This window comes from Lagopus leucura, unplaced genomic scaffold, assembly GCF_019238085.1.
Source record: "Lagopus leucura isolate 7727_CA_CO unplaced genomic scaffold, USGS_WTPT01 Super-Scaffold_73, whole genome shotgun sequence".
In the NCBI taxonomy this organism is placed as follows: Eukaryota; Metazoa; Chordata; class Aves; order Galliformes; family Phasianidae; genus Lagopus; species Lagopus leucura.
This window is the reverse complement of record NW_024962252.1, coordinates 63,637,406-63,646,903: the sequence shown is the minus strand read 5'-3', so window position 1 is coordinate 63,646,903 and position 9,498 is coordinate 63,637,406. Positions and strand designations below refer to the sequence as shown.

Sequence of the window (9,498 nt, the reverse complement as noted above, 5' to 3'; positions counted from 1 at the left end):
AGTAACAGCAGTACAAGCTGGGATATGTTGAGTGTGGGCTCCTTGTACTGTACCAGTACATAAGGTAATACCTTTTACTGCTCTTCAATTGAAATATGAGATGGTTTCGTGCTCAGCTTTTGTGGATATCTTGGTTTGTGAGCCTTCATCTTGTCTTGCTTCTCTTTTTCAGTGCTGGGCTTGACCATCTCTGACAGGCTGCTTATCTTATATGCTGAGCACTGTTTCCCAGTGTCTGCAGTATTTCACCTTTTATGCATTTCTTCTGTTTGCATAGTGATTATGGAAATAATTTTTTGCCTGCAGTACAGCATTCCTTGGGCTCCAGAAATGCAGGCTACTTTATTTGCTAAAGCAAAGCTACAGCTCATCACTTAGTGTGAGTTATATTATATACTTATATTCCCTGGTCAGGCTTGGTAACTGTGTTGTTAACTTTCAGGCTTCTGAGATGTTAAACCAAGTGGTTAATGGGGCACGTCACACCGCTTGAGGGGAAGGCAGGCTGTATAAATGACTGCTCAGCTGCTCAACCTTCTCTAAATGCACTATCTTTTTCAACTGCTTTTCCAATACACGCCTTCATGTTCTCTGATTCCTCTAACAGTTTCTAGGGGTCTCCAGCAACAGCGTGGAAAGCTGAAGCCTTGCTGCTTTCAGTCTGCTGGCTGCTTTTCTGTCATGTACCAGCTGTCTGAAGCCACGTTGCTCCTCCTGCCTTGGGTTGGGTTTTCCTGCTAAGAAGTGAACAAATGTGCTAATTCATGTTTTGGAGGCCATGGAAAGATTTTCAGCATCTGCAAGAACCCTGCCCAATCCTTAAGGGGAAGAATAATGGACCCAATGGTTTGATGCCATATGGTTTTGTCTGATTTGTGTCTTTAATCATTTTCTTTTGGCAAGGGACTATCCAGCTCTGTGTGCTCTCCCTACAGGAACTGACTTGTGCAAATGGAGTTTTCCCCCAGTGTGCTGGGAGAGCGCATCTCTGTGTGTAAGCAAGCTTATTAGCTAATGTACAGATGATGAAGATCCTAACTGTAGGGAAAACACATATGTGGCTACTTTAAATGAAGCTCACTTAATGCGTCAGCCAGCTGCAGGTTCATCTATCCTAAATCAGATATTTATCTGCCTCATTGCTCACAAACTGCATAGCTGGTGACCTGGATGCTGGTGCTTCAGAGTTACCTGGTGGCTGGTAGTGGATAGGACTGATCAGATACCACAATGATAACCTCAGTATAGAAATACATGCTGTGGACTAACTATCAGGTCTGTGCAGATCATGGGTGTTGGTGAAACATCATAACCTTCAACAATGTCATGCCTAGGCTTGAACCTGGGATTTGTGAATCTAAAAGCACAAACTATTACAAACTGGGGGCTCAGACAGGCAAGTGCATTGTGACCAAATACAAGGTAAAGTGTATTTGCTTAAGCCTCAGTGAAAATGGTTTAAGCAAATATGTTAGATCTCGCTTCTGTGATAGGCTAAGCGTGTGTACAGTCAGCCACTGCAGCTCAGCAGATACACAGTGTCTTTTGAGCTATAGCAGCTCAAGTGTCTGAACTGAAAGCTGAGGGGCCCATCTTCATTACTGCAAAACTGCCTCCATGCTATTTATGATCCAGCCACAGAGTGAGTGTTACATAGGGTGTCAGCAGGTTGTGTGCAGGAAACCAAGCTGATCATAAAGAATCATATTCTCATAGAATGGCTTGGGTTGGAAAGGGCCTCAAAGACCATCTAGTTCTAGCCCCTTGCTGGCCGTAGTAGAGCTCTGCATGGGTGCAGGGATGGGTGTGTTTAAGGACCTTGTGGGATGAGTGCCTCTGGTGTGTCAAGTGTTTTTGCACAATGACTAGTGACCCACCTGTGCTGTCAGAAAGATTTTTCTTTCTCTGTTCTGTTTGTTTTCCTCTGTTGTAGGATTAGGTGCATCAAACAATGGAGCATTCTCAGTGTCCTCAGGAAGTTATTTCCTACCTTTGAAGATTAATGTCATGGAAAACTTTCTTTGATCTCCAGCCTGCCTTTCATTGGATCAACTCTATCTTCTTATTCCCAGGACTGTGGCAGGAGATGTAGGGTTTCTTGCATCAAGATTTGGAGGAACAATATCACTACTGCCCAGCTTGGGGTGGTTGTGGATGGCTAGGCTTTGAAACAGCACTGCCTTTCCCCTGAGAACTGAAAGCCTCCTGTGTGTAGCTGTGTTGCCTGCTGACCAACCGACTGATCCCTGGTTTTGGAATGTTCCTGTTGCATGTGATATCTGTGTAGCTACACCCCTAAAAGTTTATCTGTGTGCTGTTGCACATCACCAGGCTGTGCTGTGGCTAAATCCCCTGGCATAGCAGGGCGTTAGCTGACAAGCAGGTGATAGGCAGAGAACAAATGGGGAGCACAGGGGGTATTTGTTAGGCTCCTGGGGCTGAAGAAATGTGGATCTGTGTTTGGAAGCAGAGACGATTTGCATTTAATTTCTCTGGGCTGCAGTACTGGTAACAGTGGTGGATGTTCATCTGCAGCATGAAACTGCTGTGTGGCCAGGGCTGAATGGCTTCTTTGTTCTGGGTTGCAGCAACACTGCAGGGTAGCACCCCAGCGCTGCAATACAGCTTTGCCACAAGCGTGGGGGGGGAAATGCATGCTGTAAGGCCTCTTTATGTCTCTTCCAACCCAGGGGATGTGCACGGTGATTCCGGGGAGCCTCACCATCCTTGAGTGACTCTGCTGGGGCCTACAGTCAGTGCCCACCATGATGGGAGTCGCCTGTGCTCTGTGATGTGAAGGGAAGAAGCTGGCTACTGCTCAGAGGAAATTGTGGAGAGGGTCAGGCAGAGTGAGCCAGCCTGGTGAGAGGTAAGTTTTGCATCTAGCTGGGACTCTTTAACAGGTTGAGCAGCCTGAGCTATTATACATGAGGTCTGTTCCCTTCATGAGGCATTCATGAGGCAGTAAAGAGGGGTGGGAGGGAGGGAGGAGGAGTGGAAAGGATTGGTGCAGAGCCCCATGAAAGGAAGGCACTTGAACTCAGCCAGGGGTTACGTGATGGCTCATGTTCCTCTATGAGTTTGGCTGGGGCAGGCTCAGTGCTGAGCCCGATATTGGGTCAGATCTGCTCTCTTGCCCCTTAGGGAAAGGTGAGCTCCTTCTGCCTTGCCTATCCTGTTGTACTGTGCTTACCCTGCCAGCCACATTAGAAGTAGTGTTGATTGCTCTCTGTGCTCCTAAGCTTCTTTCTGTGGCTTTCTGGAAGCTGATTATGAAACAGAAAGTAAAGTGGGGATTTGGGGGATCCTGGTGGGCTAGTGGGGGGGGCAAAAAAAAAAAAAAAAAAAAAAAAAAAAGGAAATTCCTTGGAGGGGAGAAAAGAGGGATTTGCACAGCTGATGGCAAGCCTCTGCAAACAGACAGGGAGTGAGGCGGCAGATGGACTCACGATTGCTGGGCTGATGCCAATGCATCAGATTGATTTTAAAGATGAAGCACCCACTGCCTGGGAAAGAAAGCCAGAGTAGGAGCACTTCCTGGCAGCTGTTCAAACACTGACTGCTTTATAGTTCACTTTCAGTGCACCAGGTGCACTGGGGGCTTGGGATGTGAAATGTGACCACTGGGGACTACAGACCAATAAAGAGATTATTTTTTTTGTATGGGAGATTGCATGGAAAATAATGTTCATTTTTCTCAGGAAAACCAGAAACTTGCAGTGCACAATTAAAGTACCAGAAGAGAACGAAGGGCCACTGAGTTGAGGTCTTTGTCCCCTCGCAGGATTAGTGCTGAACATTTCAAGCAAAGGTGCAGACTTCCTTGTGGTTTGATTTCAGAGGCAGTTTTTTACCGGATCTTGGCTATAGACCTTGCTGTATATGAGCTTATGTTCTAAGATACAACGTTAACACTGTCATGGATGCCTGCTACAGTGTGTTTGAGCTGTACTCACAGGGCTGAGTATCCTGGCAATGGGTTTGGATACATCCCCTGACAAATACCTCTTTATCCCATCTCATCCATTTTCTTCTACAGAAACAACATGGGCTGAAGTAGTTTATTATTCCCTCCTGCATTTTTCTCAAATTGAAATGAAAAATCCTCCATTGATGAAATAGGACTACTGAATAATAAAACACATGAAGTCCATGTTCAGTAAAATAAGCATTTTCACAGCAGTTCGTTCTACCACATTCTATATATGTATATGTAATATGGCCTGATGGTCCACCTAATTTATGAAGGCTATTCCATCTTAATTTCCCATTATGTACAATTTGGTTCTCGATTAAGTATGCCACGCACTGTTTTTATGGTACCTTCAGCACAGAGACACCAGCTCAGGCCCTGAACTGCTGCCAGCTCCCACATCTTGAGTTGCCCCTTGAGCATAAGCTTACGTAAAAGTTAATCAGTTTTTGGGCTGATTGTACAACATGTGCAGTTATGATTAGAGTCTATATTTAAGACTTGGCTGCCAAAAAGATTTCAGCAGTGGCAGGCTTGGAAGTCTTTCAGCAAAAAGCTCACGCAAACAAGGGGTGGGCCAGGAGTGCCACGCAATTTTTGCTCCGCTGTGAGGAAATGTCACCCTCCAGTCAGGGTGCTTGTGTTTGCCACTACCACCCCCTCCATTTTCGGATTTCTGATTCAATCGGGCCCAGAGTGAAAAAACAAATATGATGCAGTAGGCTTGGGGAAACACAGCAAAAAGCCAGCAGAGATGTGATATCGAGGAAGTCAAGGGTGGAGGTGGGAAAAACTGAAGAAGGAGCTGTTGGCTCCCATCACTGAGGAGTTCCCATGTCCCCGTGTGTGCTGACCTGGCTGTTTGCGGGCAGGGAGGGCTGGAGGAGCAAATGCCCAGATGTCACTCAGCATTCAGACTGAGCTCTGTCTCTGTGTTGGAGCAGGGCCTTACGACTTCTGAATAGCAGTGGCATTGCTGAAGCCAGAGGACCTGACCGGAGAGGATTTTCAGTCAGATTGTCAGCTTGCAGTTGACTAAGAGTCTTATCTGCTTGCTTTGCTGTGACAACTGTCAGTGCAGGGCTGGGTGGCACAGCCTTTCCCTGCTGGGGTGCTTGCTCAGATGGGAGTGATGTGAGCAGTCTGACTGCGCTGCCAGCTGCTTGGCCACTTGGTGCCTGTGGAAAATAGATGTGGCGATCCACAGAAAGCCAGCAGGAATTTGACGCAGGGACCATAGGCCCAGATGAATGTCACTTAAGCATTCACTGAATGACAGTGTATCCAGAGGTACCCAGCCCAATGGGAGATCCCTTTTCTGCCTCCCCAAAATGGCATTCCATTAACTGCAGCTCTGTCTTGATCTGCTTTACTAAAAGACTGTAATTAAAATGTTAAAGCAAAAGTTCCTTCCTCCTGTCCCTCAGAGAGAGGCTGTGCAGCCCTTACCAGGCTGAGCTGTTCTACCAAAAACACACAGTCTTTCCCTTGGGCTCCAACCCCATCTTACTGTTACTGAATGTGGTGTTATCTCCTTGTTCTGCAGACCAGCTGTGGATGGTCCTTGTACCAAACACAGTACCTCAGCCTTGTCCTGTTTGGTTCCAGACATGGCTTTGGCATGATTCCTCTCCAAGTTTACTCTGAACTCAGTTTCTGACTCCAGTTGGGAAGATATGGAATCTGGAGGCAGGTTTTTGTCCTCTGGCAGCAGTATTTATGCTTCATCCCAGGCACCTGGGCCACCAGGATGCAAAGTCTGCACTGTGTAATTCAGGCAACCTGAAGCAACCTGAAGGGGCCATGCATGCTGGGATGCATGTGACGTGAATGTAGTCCCCTGTTGTATCTCACCAGTTCCATACCAGTTCCATACAGGGGCAACATCAGTGTAGGACTGTGAGGGCATGGTGGTTTGAGTTCAGTCCTGGGTTTGCTTCAGCAAACTAATTTGAAGAGTTTCTAGAAGCAGGAACATCATGGTAACTGATGAGAAATGTGTCAGGTAAGAAGTGACAGGTGACTGATAGCCAGGCATGTTAAAGATACGGTATTTACTTCTAGAGAGAGGTATTGGGGCAAAATATTTCATGATTCAAGGAAAAGAAATGTAAACATATAATCATTTTGTTTTATTTTCTCCTCTCCTGGTCACTGAGGATGCTTGATTTAAAATGTTACCTACCTGATTAGAGAGCAGAAATATTTTCTGGTCTGATTCTGAGGTGTAACACCAAAGTAAACCTGGAGTCATGCCCCAGTGCTGTCTGTGAAGTTTCTCTGCCTTTACACCAATGTTGTGGATCAGCTTCTGGCTCACCAGAGCAATCAAGGCTAATCGACGTGGCTGGAATCAGAAATTTCAAATGCTTCCACTGAATGGTTCATGAGCAATCTACTGGTTAGAAATTATTTCCAGAAAGTATCCAGCAGTTAATTTCAAATCCCGTATACATTTGAGATGTTCATAAGCTACTTGCAGACAATTTGCAAACAGAAAAAGAGGCTAAAATTCATCAAAATAAATGATCAGGCATGAATTATTCATTTGGCTCCCATCAATCATACCAAACGTCTCCCTTGCTGTTAGTCTCTGCAAAGAGATCAGGGATTGAATTTAGCTTAGAGACAGAAGTATGCTTTCACCCCTAGAGGTGCCTCTTCAAAGCAGACTAGTGGCATGTAGGTGATGAGAATAAGAAAGCTTCCACAGCACAGACCGTTCCTGCTCTGCTGATAAACAGCAGATTTTAGCCAGAAAGGCTGTCAGGCAGGCTGCTTCCACAAGGAACATTGTTACAGCAACAAAACAAAACAAAAAGCACAGAAGGAATCAACCCAAAAACCAAGCCCCAAACTTGAAAGGGTAGAAGAGAGATGTTGGGGTGTTTGTGAATGTGCTGTATCTGGATGTTTGTTCTGAGCTGGACAGGTTTCTTTCAGCCCATCCTCACAGTGGGGTGTGGGTAGCTCTACGTTTGAAGGTAGAATGGAAGAGCACAGGTGAATTGAAGCCTGGGTTACTGAGAAATCCAAGAAGGGATCGGACTGCAGAGTGCATCAGGCACCAATATTACATCTCTTTCTTGTGTGAGCAATTGGGCTGTAGTCAATGGGCATGCTGCAGTGACAAGCAGAAGGTGGGCAGCTGAAGGTAGCTGAGTGGTGGCCATACAGCATCAGCAGGGAGGCACTGCAGAAGAAAGCTCTGCAGCTTGGTCAGTGGAGGGAAAACCATTTCCAGACAGCATTTATGGGAGCAAAGGTGGCTAATTAGAGGGAAAGGAACTGATTCTCTGCTGTTTACTCAGGTTGACACCAGAGAAATACAGCTGACACCAGCTGCATTTTGATAGATGATGGTGGCATTAGCACACATAGAAGCACTAAGAATAAATAAGCTGTCTAATATTTAAAAAAAAGCTGGATTTCATTCAAAGGCAATACAAATAGCACTGTGTGTCCTCAACAATTAGAAGGTCCTCATACGAAGATCTCATAAGCTGGCTTTGGTTGCATATGCATGTATTATCCCTGATTTTTGGATAAAGGCATTGCTGTGGCTGCATGTGCTGTGACAAGTCAGACCCAGCTCTTCAAAGCCTCAGCCCATTGCCCGAGGTGATAGGTTATGGCTTTTAAAATTCAGTAAATGGAAATAAATAGAGTGTGATGGAATTTAGGGAACAAAAATGCCATGTAGCTGAAAGACAGGCAACTAATAGCAAAACTAATCAGACTGTGTATTGAAGTAATCTCTTTGCAGTTCCACTGACATCTTGTTTCTCTTGCAGTCTGGTTCTGCAGAGAAATGATGCTGATATTTCTTGTGCAAGCCAAGCCCTGGCCTGATTGCTGTTCTCTCCTGCAGCCACCTCTGTGCCCTGTGCACCTAAGAAGTCCCAAGAACTTCCCTTTCCCGTCACTTTCCTCCTCTCAAGATCTCTGTTCCAAAAGGCTTCCACAAAGGTATGGGGCAGCTCTTCCCTAAGCTAAACTGACTTTTTCTTAGTCCCCTCCCCACATTTGCACATTTCTGCCAAAAATGGTGCTGAGAGATGGTTAGTGATGCCCTAGGGGAATCTATTACTGAGGCTGACTCATCCTAAAAGGGGCCATGGGGACAGACTGGAGCTGCTGAGTTGACACCTCCATTACACATGGCACATGAGAAAGGCTTCTGTGGGTCTCCAGAGCTATACATTTTTAGGAAAGGAGTGGGGACGGGGCAGGGTGGCTTTTTTTCTGGCTGGAGGAGTGGCCCCACACCTCACTCAATGCTGGAGCCCAACTGGGCAGGGCAAGAGCTGAGGGCTGGCAGCAGTGCTCTTGTGTTGCATCTGGTGGGAAGGGCTGGGAACACGGGAGGCTTAGTAACGCCAAATTACTTTGCTATTAGTGACACAAGATCTGTTACCTCAGTTACCTCCTGTTTCATTTTAAATACGTTTTCTTGCAGACAGCAGTTTTGCAGTCTCACTTACATTGCCATAGAAACAATCTTTTGCATTCCTCTATTTGTTGTGCATTTTGTTAAAGGCTCTTTCTTCTTTGCTTATCTGCTCCATCTTTTCATTTGCCACCGCTCTCTTCATTATGTTGTTCCAATTCCCTCACCTTCTATCTTAATGTGCTGCAGTTAAATATTTTCTCCATAAAGATACTCAGCTCACAGCCCCTACCTGCCTAGCTGTAAAAGCACAGTGGTGATAAATCACGTAGATAAGAAAATTTGGCTAAGTTAGTGCGTGTGTGAGAGTGAGTATGCATGTGTATGCACACCCACAAGTGGCAGGATGTAGAGAAAGAGGGAAGTGAGAAGGAGCCTTGTAATCTGGCATCAGGCTGTTTACCCTTGGTAGTAATGACATCAATTTAATTTCAGTTTTGTGACTAGAGAATGGGGCTGCCCATCAGATAAGGGCTGTGGGACTCCAAGGGATTCCTCACCTGGTTCACTTACACTGGAAAGGAGCACAGCATACATTGTCTGTGCACCACATAATTATAAGAAGACAAACATCTTCTTGGGCATGCTGATTAAACAGAGAGATTTGATGGTGAATCACTCTCCCTGGTGGATTGCATTCAATTGTTTTAGAAAAGGAAGAGAAGGGAAAAGGATGATGTTTATAGCATTTTTGATTGCAGAGGGTGACTTTTGTTAACACCTGGATTGTATTTTATTTCTCTCCTCCTCTGCTCTAGTTGGCAGGAAGTACCCCAGAAGATACAAAAAGCCATTCACAAGAAAAGAAAACAGCAAATACATTCAGTAACTGATCACATGTAAACAAATATGGCTCTTCCGCCCCCCCCTTACTCATGGGTGGCTGGCTGCTCTACTGCCAGCGGCACAGGCACCCAGATTACCTTGCACTGCAAGGGAGAGAGAGCAGCCCAGCACTGGGTGTGTTGGGACAGTGAAACCACGTTAAGTGGACAGAACATTCAGGAGTCCTGTGTCTTGCTTGCCTTTGTGGCAAAGCAAACAGGGCAGGAGAAGAAGAATAAGCAGCTGTAAC

At 45.8% G+C, this 9,498-nt stretch overlaps 1 long non-coding RNA gene across 1 annotated transcript; it reads left to right on the top strand.

Moving 5' to 3' along the window:
- Positions 1-7,803, top strand: LOC122194247. The gene is made up of 3 exons (XR_006183080.1): positions 1-64; positions 2,691-2,869; positions 7,768-7,803. It is a non-coding gene; the product is annotated as an uncharacterized LOC122194247 (long non-coding RNA).
- The last annotated feature ends 1,695 nt before the right edge of the window (positions 7,804-9,498 follow it).